The sequence below is a fragment of the Limulus polyphemus genome, unplaced genomic scaffold (genome assembly GCF_000517525.1).
Source record: "Limulus polyphemus unplaced genomic scaffold, Limulus_polyphemus-2.1.2 Scaffold183, whole genome shotgun sequence".
Classification (NCBI taxonomy): domain Eukaryota; kingdom Metazoa; phylum Arthropoda; class Merostomata; order Xiphosura; family Limulidae; genus Limulus; species Limulus polyphemus.
The window spans coordinates 390,773-408,610 of NW_013665793.1; the positions used below are offsets into that span (position 1 = coordinate 390,773).

The 17,838-nt window shown below is 31.0% G+C and overlaps 1 protein-coding gene across 2 annotated transcripts in view; it reads right to left on the reverse strand.

The window, feature by feature from the left end:
* LOC106478134 (homeotic protein ultrabithorax-like) overlaps positions 1-17,838 on the reverse strand; it is an 86,840-nt gene that overhangs the window by 23,919 nt on the left and 45,083 nt on the right. The gene's annotated exons all lie outside the window — the stretch shown is intronic.

Here is a 17,838-nt window from a genome sequence, read left to right on the forward strand (position 1 = left end):
TTTACTCGTTCGTGTATCCTACCGCCAATAGACTCGTGAGCTCGCGACTTCGTCTGAGGTTGTATCCTGTTATTAAAATAACTATTTGAGTTCGTACATTTTTTTTCGACAACTTGTCATAATTATAAATAATTGAGAGAAACCAGTGATTCCATTACAAGGCTTACCGACATGTTCAACCTACAAATATAGTGAAAGAAATTCATTCTCTGTCATTTAGGAGTGTCTTTAATAGGATTAGATTATGCACGCGTGCTCTATGGCTGTATGGAAGTCGTGAGATGTCACTGTCAGTTTGCAAGTTATATTTAATCTAAAGCTGAAGAAGAATGTATCTAAAAAAACACGTATACAGGCTGTGCACCACTCTCAAAGAAACAGTTTCTTTAACGTATTGGGGTTTTTTATTAGGCCATTACTTTCGACAATGTTTAAATGTTGTCAAGAGAAAAAAAATAAAACGCGGAAAGAAAAACAAACATCGGTTATCGCAAGGAAAAGACAAGAACCTGCTCTACATGAAATTCTGAGAACCTCAAACTTGGTGTAAGATATGCAAGTCATGTTTGCAGACCAAAGTAAAAGTATGACGGCTTTGAATCGGTAGTTGTTTAAGTCATATAAAGTTTTATTTGTTCAAATATAAAGCTTATCCAACAGATCGACGTATTTAGTATCTGAAGAAAAATTACGAGGTCCTAAATGCCTATAATGAGTCATACTACCATACAGTAAAACCGTTAGGTAATTTGAAACAAATTGAGCAGGATTTATCTCGTCGTAATTTTACGATAACTGCTACGGTTAGCCTACTAGGTACGGACCGAGTTGGCCCACATAGAGGGATTCTAAAATATGTAACCTTCTTCTATGGTAGTGTACTATGATGCTTTCCTGCGTAAATGGCGTCATAATCACGACTCTGGAGAAAGAGCCCGACGAGGGGGCCAAAGCCGTATACTTGTTTTTGCATCTTTCATTGGCAGTGGTCACAACACGTCATTTGTAAATCTACCAATAAACTTCTGTGGTTCCTACCTTTTATGCTTACTTACCGAAAGTGCAAAGATAAATCAATGTATAATCGAAAACCGTCAAGTAATTTCTGGAACGTGTACTAAACGACTGATTTAAAAATATGAAGTTACTCCAGTACCCTTAAAATTGAAATTGTTTGTCAGAAGTGGTTGTCAAGCGTGTAATGCTTTCACGACAAACCTATTAAAAATTACGGTTTAAAAGCCGAAAGAGGGCGAAATATTGGAAAATAACTCATCTGCAGGTAACTTGTTTTCATGATAAAATTATTACATTACAAGAGAAGACTCCATGTAAAGATACTTTAATATATATATATATATATATATAAACTATTATTAGATGGGAAAACTCATTAGTCATTTAACCGTCTTCACAATTATTGAACAAAAAAAAAGATCGTTTTTCTTTTATATTATTTGAAAAAAAATTACACGTCATAAAACACGTTATGTGTACCACTTTTGGACATGAGATGGGACCAAGATACTCTTTGTATCGATATTTTTACTCCATTTTTAACAAGCTTCTAATTCCGATGATGAATTAATTTTTTTTACACCTACACATCAGAAGTACTTTTCCAATAGTATAAAAAGTCGGTTAAAAAACTGATATTTTATTCATTGATGGAAAGATAATTAAATTATTATTACGTTCCTCGAGGAAGGTTTAACAACTTTTAATACATTTTCCTTTGGCATTTACAAACTAATCACGAAACAGACTGGCAGACGGGTGAATAGATAAACACATAAGTGTGAATAAAGGGGAAATTTTCAAAATAATTCATTAATTTGAACTCTATAACTCACAATTGAATTAAACTGCAGTATGTCATTGTGACACTACGAAGATGCACGCATCATTCAAGTCGTAACCGCAAGCTACACGTTATTTTTTACCCAAAGCTGTATTTTGCCCCCACCTATACATTTATAACATCATGTATCCTGAAAGTGTTATTTGTTACGTAATATGTTTGAATGCTCGAAATTTGAGCGCGAAATCCGTGTTTGAGGCATCATTTTTTCCCCCTCATTATTTATTTTTATTAACAAAAAAACAATCTCTAGTAGCAAGATTTTGTAGACACCTGGTGTCAGAACATTGAAGATTTATGTTATTGACCAAATGGTAATCCTATTGTAAGTGAACGTAATTTATAATGATATCTAATTATATGATCATATTCTTTTTCCACAAACACGTTACGCGAAACTAAAATAAGTTAATAGGTGAGATAAAATTTCAAGGAATAAATCATTCCTCAGACTGTCAAGACAAAAGTAGAAAAAAACAAATTCAAATCTACAGTGATACGACTTGTCATGTTAATGAGATATCCGGATAAGCAAAGTTTTATAGCCTTGCATGTTAAATAAATCTAGACTAGCCGCTACATAAAAATACCTAATTAGCTACTACCAAACCACTCAGCTTGTTACAGAAATAACTGAAAAGGCATTTATATTACGATATATAATCACAATTTGCAAGACTATTGAATGCTTTGTTTACTTCTCAACTTTAACCGAAGATATTTAGCCATGATCAAACTTACTTATATCCTTATGTACTGTATCTCTTTTTTTAGCCATATCGCAAGTAATAAATTGGAAGAACTGATTCGACACAATTTTCGTTTCATCCTCACGTCTAGTTAATCCGTAATGCTTTGTATCTCTCACATATAATGCCGCCATTTTGTACGTGGTCACCCATAATGAGCCATATTACCTGTCATGTCAAGTCCTGCAATGAAAAGAACGATACGTGTGCTTCATAGAGCAGGAACGTTAAAGCTGATAGACGGTGAACATCGTATTTCATTCCAAACTGCTAAGTTTAATCAATTGCACTCAGGGGTTGGAGTTTTAGAGTAGAATCAGTGTGTGTGTGTGTCAAATGTGAATCGTGTAATCATGTTGCATTACTCGTAGGAACTTCGAGTTCTATATAAAACAAAAGCATAGGTCCTCCTAATTAATCAACGTCTTGCTCATTTTGTTCCCGTTTTATCTAATACCATCTCTGGCTTTTCTTATAACTTTTGATAATAACAACGAAGAAAAACTTTATGTGCAAGTCATTCCAGAGGAAGTCATAATCCAGTTACTTGCCTATAACCGGGTAATATAGTTTCGATTATATAACATGTTTCAACTACAAACCTATAACATTATATAACTCTTTGCAACTGAATATATATATATATATATATTGATCTTCAAGGGCCTTGAGGTACAGCCTTCCTCCCTGGTGGCTGAACGGTAAGTCTGAGGGCTTAACACGATAAAAATCAGGGCACGGCACGGATAGCCCATTGTGTAGCCTTCTGCTTATCAACAAACAAATATGTTCATTAATAGCTTTCGATTACGGTTGTAATTTTATCACAGAAACACAACAAATAGCCTGTTTTATAACCAAGGCTCAAAAACGGAAACTCGACCTGACAGGAATCTCATTGTCTTGTCTGTTATAAACTGGTAACTTTCAATCTTAATCTTAGCTCATGCATAGAGTGACGGATAAAAGACAAATGTATACACAAACAAATTGGTAACTAATAATTGTCGTTAGCTTACTTGCAAGGTTCAGCTCTATAAACTTAATATATAAAAAATATTCATGTGCTTAATTAGGTTAAAGAGGGGGGTGATATTTCTTTAGGCTTGAATAAACAGTCATATTAATCAAATGTTTGGATTCAAATTACATATTATAGCAACTAAGGTTTGTTTAGGAACAAATTTATATGGATGTTTCTTTTTTATTATTGGGACATGATAAATGTTTATATCTAATCACTAGGTGTATGAATGGTTTTTTTCAATAGCTTTAATTGACTTGTTTGTTTTTAAACGCAACGCTACAAAATAGACTCTGCGCTGTGCCCACCGAGAGCATCAAACACCGATATTTAGCGTTGTAAGCCCTCAAACTTACCGCTGAGCCACCGAAGGGCAAATATGAATTGAAATATAAATGTATTATCATAAAAGTTAGGAATATGAATATACAAGATCAAAATATATACACATATATATATACAGTGTTTTTGAGTGTATTCATATTTTTTATTGCAAGTAATCTTTTAAAATTAACCTAATTTTGCTTTTAATTTTCAAATGATTTTAGTATGGCTTCAAAGTGAAATAAGTAAAGTAGAATACAGTTTGTTTTGCTTTTGTAATCTTATTGTTTTTGTTTGTAATTAAGCACAAAGCTACACAATGGGCTATCTGTACTCTGCCCACCACGGGTATCGGAACCCGGATTCTAGCGTTGTAAGTTCGCAGACATACCGCTGTGCCAATGGGGGCTATTCTTATTATAAAAGCCCTCCAGAAAGCAGAGGTAAATTTACACACTTATAACGCTAACATCCGGGGTTGGATTCCCTGTGGTTGACAAATCGCTGGTAGCCTATTGTGTTGCGTTATGCTAAAAGAAACAAGTATTGAAAAATTCCATTTTAAAAAAAGTGATGTTTCTTTGAAAGTCAGAAATGTATATATATATTTTTTGTGTTTATAATTAGCGCATGATAAGCTCATTAGATTTATGGTAATGATGTACGAAGCTTATTTGCTCTCCTGAAACAGGATTGGCCCCAAGGCCAAAGGATTATAGCATTCAAATTACTACTTTCAAAAGTTGTTTATCATGCTTAACGTATTTCCATTGTTGTAGCCTAAAGCACGTATGTTCGTTTATTTTCTCTCCTACAGTTTGGGTGGTAAAGAACACAGTCATTGGCATTTTACGTAAAAATGGGTTGTAGCACAAAGTTACTTCATAATGAATTATTTTATTTAGCAAACTATTTCAATACTTATATTATATTATATATTAATGTATTTGGGTTCTATTAACTTCGACATTGGAATTAAAAGATGCCTACTCAGAAACAGCTTCATAATGAAATTAATATCATTTGAATAGTTGTAGCGCCCTCTATATTATGACGAAACAGATGTGAAATGTAAATGACGTTATTAAGAAAAATATTATACATACTATTAGTTATCAACAAAATACGCATTAGTAAGGATATAAATTGTATGTAGCTTTTTTCCTTGCTCTTCCTTGAATTTTTGTTCGGAAGTTGTCATTGCATAGTGTTTTAATATACAGAAATGTATACGGAGGCTTAAATTGATACCTCGAAATCCTGACACTTATTCACTAAACAATTAAAATGAAGTTTAAAAAAATCGAAAGAAGACACAAATGATTTTTTAATACACAGGCACTGAGTCTACAGAGTGTGGAACCAATGAAATCGTTAAAGTAACAATGCAGAATCCTCAGACATTGTTGACCAGTACATCTGTACTTTGTTAGTCTTGAACAATGATAAAATTAAATAATAGGTTTTTATTCAAATATATATATACAAACTTGGTGATTGTTCAACCTATTATTCAATTTTGTTATTTTCGTCTCCTAGACGGTTTTAACTATACTTAAGTCTTAAACAATGAGTCATTACAATTTTGAGGAAACAAATATTTCATTTGTTAGGTAACACAATCCTTCAAAGAGTTATAAGTACAAGCAGCCAGAGGAGTTACATTTAAGTAGACTACAAAATCACTAATCTAACAAGACAGATTATTGAAGTGGACTACTTTTGGTATGCTGTACTTATTTGAAAACACTTAATGACAAAGTGATCCGTGTTTCGTCTAGCATAATGAATGCAGAAAAAAAAGTCCAGAACTATTTAGCTTAATATACTTCGATTTTTTAATTGGTGCTAGAGATATTTATTTATGGAATACGGAAGTTATGTAAATTCATGATTAATGAAAGGCTATCTTAGGACATGAAAATATTCTTCCCATATATGTAACTGTATATAAAAAAACAAAAAAACGCAATTAAAAACTGCAAAACACAAAATGTGAAACCGCAAGTTTGTATGTATCTCCCCATGGACCTAATGAGGCTCCATACCAAATTTGAAGACCCATCTACTAGGGGCGAAGTAGCTATATGGACTTACAACAGACAGAACTATTACATTTATATAGATTAATGTTATTCTAGTAAACATTCTCGAAAACACGATTTAGTTACAATTATAGATCCATCATTAAGTTTTGAATACGTAAAGATGCTCATGTAGGAAAAAATATATAAGGTGTTTGATAAATGAAAGAAAGAAATACAACGAACCTAGATTACTGTCATTCAACCGGAATATAAACAAATGTATACACTCAGTATTTAATAGCTGAGTTTTACACAGCATACATGGTTACAAACTTAATTTTCATTTACATATCGCAAGAATATAGTGTTTCGAAAAATAGTTTTATTATACTCTTTTAACATGGAATCTGCAATACAAATAAATTTAATTAGTCGAAAATTTCCTACAATATGGTATTCAAAATCAATTAAATAACGAATGTTTACTGCGAAATCTTTAACAATAAACACAATGATGGAGATGATTAAAGAAAATGTTTGCTCATTTAAAATAATGCGCTAATCTTAGCTCAAAATTTTACCTCTTCTTATCTTCATTATAAATAATAATAAAAAAGTAAAGATTGAAAATCAGTAACAATTATGATTTTCATAATAGAAATTAGAGTAATAGTAAAATAATTTTACTGTTCTATTTCGATGATATATGGAATTCATATAAAATTTCATGTATATAGAACAGCTTTTGTCTAGTATATTTGGCAGTAAGTAAACTTTTACTAAAATAGTTTGTTGGTTAGAGATGTATATAATAATAGTTTTGAATACAAAATATTTCATCTATTTTCAAGGGGGATAACAATAAGCGTTATCGTGATTTTTACAGCTTTTTTTTTGTTATAATTAACTATCCTTCAATAATATATATTCCAATAAAATATATCTCCTTTGTTAAAAATAAATGGTGAACGTTTAATAATAAGGAGAAAAGAAGAAAGTTAATTTCTGGATTGTATCTAGTGATGAAGTGAGACTTCAGAATAATTTTAAACCATGTATATATCTTTGAACGCATTCAGTCCAAATCAAATAGAAACAAACAGATACTGCTTTTGTTTGAGTTTAAATTTAAAGCTTTGATTTGAGAGATAGGTTTTAAGCTGATTAATATTAAATCTGATTATTGGCGTTTTAAGGGTTAGTTAGCAGGGAGTAACTTATGAAACCGAGATTCAGATTGTAGTAATTTATTGTAAGACACCTAATTCTTAATGTCAATATAAAATAAAAATGTTTGTTACATTGTATTGTGGAAGGTAATTAATTTGGAATAAAAATGAAATATACATGCCTCAAGAAGTTTTCCGTAATTGTTTTAAAAATATTATTGCAGTCCAACTCTCATTACCTTCCTCTGTTAAAATAAGATAATTTAAAGATGAAAAAGTAGTTAGTTTGAAAAAAGTCTTGAAAGATTTATGGTCAGAATTATAAAAATAAACCCATAGACATTCAAAGTAGTTAATAATGTCGATATTGATAAAACAATTTTAAAATGCTTTATCTTATAGTTCATGTTTGCAAAAGAACAATGATAACAATTTTTTTAAATGCTTTATCTTATAGTTCATGTTTGTAAAATACAACAATGATAAAACAATTTAAAAATGCTTTATCTTATAGTCCACGATTGCGAAAGACGACAATGCAAGCATAAATAATTAAATTATTCCGAGAATTCTATTGGATGACATTTGCTATACTGAAAAACATAAAAATAGTCATGTAAGTTTTACAGCCACTGAAGTCACAAATACTGAGTAGCTTATACAAACTTGAATATTTGAAACAATTAACCAAACAAAATAATTAACGTTTAAGCATATGTAAGTTCAAAGTGTCACAAGTACACTATTCTACTGTGATTTATCCTTTGCCAAAACGGTACAACAAGCATATGATCCATTCTGGTTTATCTTATGCTGAAACAAAGTGTCACAAGCAGATGATCCCATTGCGATTTATGTTAAAATAAAGTGTCACAAGCAGATGATCCCATTGTTGCTTATGAAAAAAAAAGTGTCATCAGAAAATTATCCTCTTGTGACTTAACAAACTAAACTGGTCTCAGCTTAATAGTTTTGGATATTAGTATTTTAATTTATTAAGACATACATTATTATTTAATGGTGTAGAGATGAATCGAGAAGTAAAACACCATTGATAAGTCGACTTAAACAATATGAAAGCAACTGACTTTACTTTTGAAAAACAGTAGAGCAATCGATAATTCTGACACTACGAAAAGGTGGTTACACTCACTTAGGTATTTTACTTAATGTTACAAAGGAATAATTAAGAATATACATATCGTGAACACGTTATCAAGAAAATATTCATTAAATTCATCAAAATTTCTAATTTCTAGTATCTTATCAAGCTTTCAGATTTGATCAAATCCACTATTCGAAAAAAAGAGTGAAAAATAAGCGTTTTATTTCAAATGAAGACCATTAAACGTGTTTTTGCGTTTTTACACAAAAATTAAAAGTGAGAGACCCAAACATTCATTATTTACTAAGCTCCACATAAGCAAATGTACGGTAATATTACTATATATCCGTAAACTAAAGAATTCTTTTTTGTATCTCATTTTACTCAAACCAGATCAAAGTATATGTAAGCTAACTCTACATGAGTTTTTACATCAACACAACTTATATGACATGTTCTATATATATTAATTATATTTCCAAATTTTTCTAACATTTATTTCTTGCTACGTTTCCTTGTTTCCTAAAACAATGATCTCTCTTTTGAAGCACAATTTATTTGATCATAAGTGATCCGAATCAAACTTCTAAGTTTACACCATAAAGATTTTCCAGTTAAATTGCCATATAGAAATAAAAACAAGAGTTGGCGGTAAGTACTGTTATTTAGCTGCCTTCTCTCTAATCTATCAGTTCAAAATTAGGGACAGCTATGGGCAAAAAGTCGGAAACAATAAATTATAAATATGTTTATTTGTGTATTAAGACTCAGAAGACGATCCAAGATAACACACAGAATACCAGAGTAAAACATCAATGAGACACTTCTTATAGAACTATAACATAACATCAATAAGACATTTCTTATAGAACTATAACACATATGAATAAAATACAAATTAAAACAAAATGTGGACTTGTTTTACAGATTTTCTTGAGAAGGCTGGACGAATTAGTTTCCAGCAATATTTAACAATTGTGTAATTCTGTTTAAAATGTCATAATTCGTAATTATTGCATCGTTTACAAAGAATTTGAGGAGTATGGCTTAAACTAAAGTGTTCGCGTTAGACGAATATCGTACAAATTGCTTGAGTACGTAGATAAATGTGATAAAACGATTTAATAATTACTTCTTATGCCAAGAATTTTAGTAATTTTAGACATTACAAATAGTGCCACATTCGTATTAATTATCCTCATCTAAAAAAAAAAGCATACCAAGTATGAAAATAATTAATGACATATTTCTGCGTATATTATTGGATATTTGTTTATAAACAGCACCGGAAGAAATTACTTTTAATGAAACTGGAAAACATTTAAATATTCCCATGTTTTTTTTTTCAGATCATTTATCTATTTAATACTAAAATATGTCTCATACGATAATATATTTGGTATAGCATGACATATTTCTGTAATTGGAGGCCATGTTAATGGGTAGTAGTTGGTTTATGACTATTAACTGAAATGCCTAACTTATTAAGTACCGTAGAAATTAAAATGATTTTTCAAAATGCATTCAACTTCTAAGCCTTAACCAAATTCTTCTTTTAACTAAGAATAAAATAGTCCTATTATTACAAAATCAAATCCTCTAAAGCAGTGCAAACACCGGTCCGTCACTTCCACCTTGCCGGTCCGTGCGATTTCACGACAACAAACAAAACAAATTAAAGAATATTCGTATGTAAATCGAAATGGTCCTTTGTTGTGTTTGTATTTAAGTGGTCCGCGATAGTTTACGGAGGCAGCGTGCCGGTCACTGGTATTGAAAAGGTTGAGAAACGATGTTCTACAGCTACGAAGTTGTGCCTCAATAATTTTATTTTACCATGTTCTGATGTCACACAAGGGTTTAAAAGTATTTTACTTATATCAGTAGGATTTTCATTTATATATCGTTTATATATATATATATATATCGTTTTCATTTATATAACGTTGATGTTTTTCATTCGTATATCCTCTAACGTTGACCTTGCAAATACTTCTTCATCCACAGTGGCACAGGGGTAAGTCTTTAGACTTATAACACTAAATCTGGGTTTCGATACCCGTGGTGGGCATCGACAGATAGCCCATGGGGTAGCTTTGTGCTTAACTACAAACAAATAAGAAACCAAATGTTCCTTATTGTTAAGAAACACAACATACAAATGATTAGAAAGATTGTCGTCGATTTAACAGTAGCATTGATTAATATTCATTATTTAATTTCTAATTTCATTGTTTTTAAATTACATGTATTACAAAAGATAAAATATTAACTCTAAAATAGCAAATATAAGCATTGCTTCAATTTTGAAAGCGGTAAATATCTGAATAAAATGTTAACTCTAAAAAGAGCAAATATAAGCATTGCTTCAATTTTGGAAGTGGTAAATATCTGAATAAAATATTAAGTACAAGCATTTCTTCAACTTTGAAACCGGGAAATATCTGTTAACTCTAAAAATAGTAAATACAAGCATTTAGATAAAATATTAACTCTAAAATAGCAAATACACGCATTGCTTCATTTTTCAAAGTGGTAAATATTTTTTACCTTTCTTTACCATTTGCTTCTTTTTTTTTGTAACGTCAATTTACAACACCTTAATAATTCTTCACGGTAATGAATATTTGTTAACAGGTAGAGCACTTATTATATAGTGGAATGTTCCGAATCATACCAACCTTTTTAACTGTGATAACATAATACTACAAACAGATGATACCACGCTTTTGTAGAAAGGCCTAGTTTCAAAATGATAACTTAAAGAATATTAAGATACAATATAAAGTTTTTTTAAAGTATGAGAGCATACATCAGCACCAGAATCAGCAGAATGATTCTAAAAAAGTTTATCTCTCAGAGCATCTAGCCTGGCTAGAACGATTTGAAAAGTTTAACTATATTATCATCTAGTCATACAAGGATGATCCCAAACATTGCAACTCCCAGAGCATCTAGCCTGACTAGAATAATTTCAAACATTTAATTTCCTTATCATCTAGTCAGACTAGGATGATCACAAACATTGCAACTCCCAGAGCATCTAGCCTGACTAGAATGATTTCAAACATTTAATTGCCTTATCATCTAGTCAGACTAGGATGATCACAAACATTGCAACTCCCAGAGCATCTAGCCTGACTAGAATGATTTCAAACTTTTAACTGCCTTATCATCTAGTCAGACTAGGATGATCCCAAAAATTATAACTCCCAAAGCATTTGGCCAGACTAAACGATTTCAAACTTTTAACTATCTTATCATTTAGTTACACTAGGATGATCCTAAACATTGCAACTCCCGGAGCATTTAGCAACTTTATGAATATTTCAAAAATGTTAACTATCGAAAAATGTAGCCACACTAGATGATTCCAAATTTCATTGCTAGAAAATTTAACCACGCTAGGATGATTCTAAACATTATAACTGCAGGATAATGTAGCCACACCAGGGCGATTCCAAACATGTTAATTATTAGAGGATCTATCAACACTAGGATAATTCCAAAAAAAATTAACACACATAGAATGATTCATTCTAGGATGAATTCAAACATTTATCTGTCATACTAGAAAGGCCCCAAACATTGCAGTTTCTAGAGCATTTAGCCACACTACGAAGACTTCAAACGAACTAATTACCGTAGAATCTAGCAACACTGGGATAATTCCAAACATTTATCTGTCAGAGAATCTAGCCACTTGAGTACTATTTTTCTATTTTAATACTACAATATGACCCCATTGCAATGAATCTACGTTTGTTTTTACTATTAAGAACCCACATACATAAATGTATCACATTTTTAACTCTGGGAGAGCCTACAAGACCAAAATAGAGTGATTCTAAAAGTTTACTGACAGGAGCATCTAGCCAAACAACAATAATATCACTAAGTTAACTCTAAAAATGAGGAAACATCCATTCCCTACTGAATAATAATAATAATACACCTTTTTTAAACTGCAATCACATCTACCCCACAGGGATGATACCATACTATTCAAAACAGAAAGTTCATCCTCATTTAATTACATTGCAATGCTATGAATGGAGTCGTGTAACTAAAATAAGACCTATGTATGATTTTAAACATCATATCACATGATTATTTGTGAGCCATTTAACCTTTATGAATGACATTTAATCATTTTTTTACAGAGTTATATGATCACACAAATATTATATCAGTCTTTCTATGGTTTATAATATGGTCACACAAGGATAATACAGTACCATAGTTTTTACCGTCGAGTTATGTGGTCACACAAGGAAGATTTTTACTTTCGAGTGACATGGTTACACAAGGATGATGCCACAGCTGTTTTTTTTTATTAGATACAGGAGCAGCGTAAGTAACCTAACATAACATTTTTTGAGGGGAGGGGGCAAATTACATGAAAAGCAGTTTTCTTTAAAGGTTGTTTTTCCTGTGATTATAATACTAACTAGAAGGCTAACTCTATCACGCAGCAAAATAATATTAGCCCGAGGTTTAAATCCCATTAACAAAAATTGAGTTGAACCACATTTCGCAGTATAATTATGTGAATGTAACGAGTCACTTATATTACCTGATAATATAAATTCACCACCATCGAAGTCGGAGTAAACTTATGCATTTCAGTACCTGCCGAAGGCAGAATGAAACAATCTTAGTGTTGTTTCGTTCTACGAATATTTCTGTGACCTGACTTATAAGTGGCAAACATAATTACGAGTGTTGAGGGGCTATACCGTAAAAGTAATTTTTATTCTAAACTTAGAACTTGCCATGCTTCCAAGGAACGCCGAGGTTCTGAGATAATTACATTGAAAGAATGCTTAATTGAAAATTTTACATAAAAAATCTCAAGTGATTGACGGTATTTTAAAACATTACCGTTATGTTAAAGGTGATATCTTTTCGTGTTTTGTTTGATTCAAGAAATGAGTGAATTTTCACAAAAGATCACAAACACTATTCAAACATAGTGTTGAAAAAATCTCAAGTGATTGACGGTATTTTAAAACATTACCGTTGTATTAAAGGCGATATCTTTTCGTGTTTTATTTGATTCAAGAAATGAGTGAATTTTCACAAAAGATCACAAACACTATTCAAACATAGTGTTGAAAATATTATTATTTTTTACAGTAAACTGATCCCCGCGGGATGAACAACTAAGAAACCGTGTAACTGTTGAGTGGTAAATACAATGTTGACTATAGCACAGCATAAAGAGTCTTTTCTGTTTATTAAGTTCTCTAGAATAAATTACTTTGGGTAATATACTAAATTTGAATACGAGTACGTATAACAACTTGTATAATAAACGAGATGTAACCATATATCATGGTCTTCTGATGCAGTGCTATAGTTGAAAACGCTGAGCTGCGCAAGAAAGAAAACAAGCATAAGATAAGAGACATAGGTGACACTAGTGTCTAGACAGGCGCCGCGGTTCCTTTAGTGAAAGGAAACCAGAATGGTGGTAATCCATTACTGGAGGAGTTTAACAGAAACTGAAACCTTTCGTTTAGTCGCCACACATTTGATCATAAGCATGTACTACTTATTCACTTGATTTCTTCTTTTTTTTTGTAAGTTTCCAAAATAGGTTAATGATCTCAAAGCTCGAGTTAGTATTTGCAAAACATTGAAAAAATAAATCAAAACACTCACTTATTCACTGAAAATGCTTCATTTACTCAATAAGAATTTCAGTATAAATCTGTTTTCAATTGTAAAAAGAATCCCCCCCCCCAAATGATACTACTGATGAATTAATACATACACATGTATGTGACATGTATGCATTTTTAGGTACACATACATATCACGTTACAAAAAAGTTGACGTAATTTATTACTGTTGTTAATGTTTTTTTCTTAATTAAAACATAGCTTTACTGATAGTAAGTAATATAATCCATGGGATGATTTTATATGCGGTTAGAAAACAGAAACGTTAATTAGTGTTACTGATCTGATCAGAATCGCATATAATTTGCATATGTTCAGATTATTCTAACTGTAGGCTTGAAATTCAAAGCACGTTGCACACCAAGCACATTATGAATAAATTTTCAGTTTTTATGTACTTAATAAAATAAGGACCACAGAAGACCTTTATGAAATTACTCAGAAAAAGATTAATTATGTGAGTTTGATACTTTAATCTAGATTCATCGCATCAATCAGTACGAAATACACATTAATCATATAGTGACATTTAACATTAATAATCCTTAAAAACAAAGAAATAAAGAACTTTCAACCATATAGGAGGTATAGAATAATTACACATAGCACACAACAGAATAATTATACGTAGCACACAACAGAATAATTACACGTAGCACACAATAGAATAATTACACGTAACACACAATAGAATAATTACATGTAGCACACAGAATAATTACACGTAGCACACAAAATAATTACACGTAACACACAATAGAATAATTACACGTAGCACACAAAGTATTTAGTAAATAAACATATACATCTTCCACACCTCCCCCAAGAAAAAACAGTGCTAGAAATAATATTTATTTTGTTAGTTCCTATTTTTTTATGAAACGTATTCACGATAAGTACATGAAAACGGAATATTTTGATATACCATATTTATCTGTCGCTCACGCTCTCTCCATTTCAAGTACCCTCTATCTAATGTACTCTCTCTCTCTTATCCTCCATCTTATTTATCTTTCTCTTACTCTCACAAACACACAAGCTTATGATCCCGTTTATAAATAATATTACTTCCACAAATTGTGATAAGTGATTGTTCTTAAAAAAAAAAGAGTTGGTATTGATGGAAATTATTGTTGGTAAAAGGTGTTTGATAAGTAATGGAAATTATCATTGTTGGAAGATGTTGATAAGTGATGGAAATTATTATTGATAAAAGGTGTTGATAAGTGATAAAAATTATTGTTATTGGAAGGTGTTGATGAGTGATGGAAATTATTGTTGTTGGAAGGCATTGATAATTGATGGAAATTTCTGTCGTTCAAAAGTATTTAAAATTGCTGGAAATTATTGTTATTAAAACGAGTTGAAAAGTTTTGGAAATTATCGGTGTTCAAAGATGTTGAAAAGTGCTGAATTTTTTTTTTAGTGAACGATGTTGATAAGCAATGAAAATTTTTGTTGTTGGAAAATCTTGATAAGTAGTGGAAATTAAAAAATTTCGAAATAAATATGGATGTAGTTTGAATATTTAATATTACTTGCTACGAAACCTTTGATCTGAATTGTTAAGGTTACAGAGTAAGATAATTTCTATACATCAGGTTGGCAATAATTTTCACACTTAAACAAGGATGTTAATGACAACACAAAATAAATTAATAAAACTGTAAATCAAAATATCTCAATTTGGTCATAGTTGATGAAGAAGGAATTGTGTTGGTTATATATAAATGATACAGAAAATGATTTAAAGTTTTGCAAAGCCTTAAATCGTTGGTGCACAGATAAGGGATAGGTACTAAATACTCTGGCACACAAGCACTGTTTGTTTGTTTGTTTTTAGCACTTTCAGCCTAAAAGGCAATTGAGGTGAACAGCCAGGATAGTGACCACTGAGTTCAAGAATAAACATCTCAATTTAGACTTTCTGATCAGAAAGCGGGCAACCATTCATCAGCATCCGCCGCCTATACTGCTACTCTATACTGAATAGCGAGATTGAGGGTCACAGTTACATATCGGGCACCAACTTTGGACTTTTTAACTTGCAGCCTGGCCACACCCAACCTAGCAGCAACAGTTACAATATCACTTGCACTTGGGTGTGTGTTGTTTAGTTACAAGTACAACTAAAGTCTATAAACACTTTGTTATAAGATGTTATTCTTTATCATAAAGGTGATTCGGTAGTTGTTGTGGTTTTTTGTGCATTTAAGGTCAAAGGACGACCTTGTAAGAATGTATTGAAGCATAATTTACTCTGCTTGTTAAATAATACAAATTACATATGTACTGTTTCTCTTGAAACAGAAGACTGCATGCAGATAAAGTTTATTTGTGTTATATTTACATGATCTTCATCGCCAGATCGCAGCAATGTGAACAGGATATGTTTTTAAGTACTATAGCAGGGAAGAGTATCAAGTATTTATTGTAACAAAACATGGAATTAAGAAATCATACCAATGTCACAAATATGCCATTAAGGATTATTGTGGAAATACTCTCAATTCAAGCAAAATATCACTTAATGTTAAAGGATTAAACGTTTCAAATTATTTTTGCAGAGTTAGTTTTCTTTAACAATATGCTGGACTGGTTTTTTGAAAATTGAGTAAGAAATTATCTAGTTCTCTCTTCCATTTTTTAACTTCGTTATTATAATGAAACTGGGCTTTGCAAATAATAATAATGTTTACATTCATCCACTACACTAACGTGGTAACAATGTAGAATCAAACTGTTACTTCAATATACCACTATAAATGCTCAAGATGGTACTTTGGATAATTAAAAGAAAAAGCACTTAATATGGCACTATTGTAGAACCAAACTGATATATATTATGTATCCAAAATAGTATCCAATGTTGGAGTAAAAAAGATACAATATATTTTATAAACTTAAGAGACTGTCTCTAGGAGACAAAATCTGTTACATATATTAAGGGACTATCTTTAGGAGAAATATATGTTAGCCATCTAAAAGAAAGGATTCACAGACAGGGGCCGCAGGAAACTTACAGGTGGTTGTAGCAAATACATAAGGTACACAATACTATTAAGAACTCATTATCTATACATCAATTGTGTGTGGAGAGGGGGTCTTCAGTCAGGATACGAAATGTTCTGGAAGTTGAGAAAGTTCAGGAACCCGTATCATAAGGGACTATCGTTAATGGAATATAACTGGTATATATAACAAGGGACTATCCCTAATGGATTACAAGTGGTATATATCATCAGATACTATCTCTAATGAAAATTTAACTGGTATATATCACAAGATACTATCTCTAATGATATATATAACTGGTATATATATCACAACGAACTATCTCTAATGGAATATAACTGGTATATATAACAAGGGACTATCCCTAATGGATTACAAGTGGTATATATCATCAGAAACTATCTCTAATGATATATATAACTGGTATATATATATCACAACGAACTATCTCTAATGGAATATAACTGGTATATATAACAAGGGGCTATCCCTAATGGATTACAAGTGGTATATATCATCAGAAACTATCTCTAATGAAATTTAACTGGTATATATATCACAACGAACTATCTCTAATGGAATATAACTGGGATATATCATAAGGGACTATATCTAATGGAATATAGCTGATACAGATCATACAGGAACTTTTTCAAAGCGAAATATATGTTGTATATTTTAAACTGCTATCTTTAAAAGGTAATATCTGTTATACATATTTAAAGTCAACATGTGCTATATATATATTTAAAGACATGTTCTATATATATCTAAAGACAACATGTTCTATATATATATATATTTAAAGACATGTGCTGTACATATATTTTTAAATACAAAATGTATTATATATATATATATATATATATATATATAA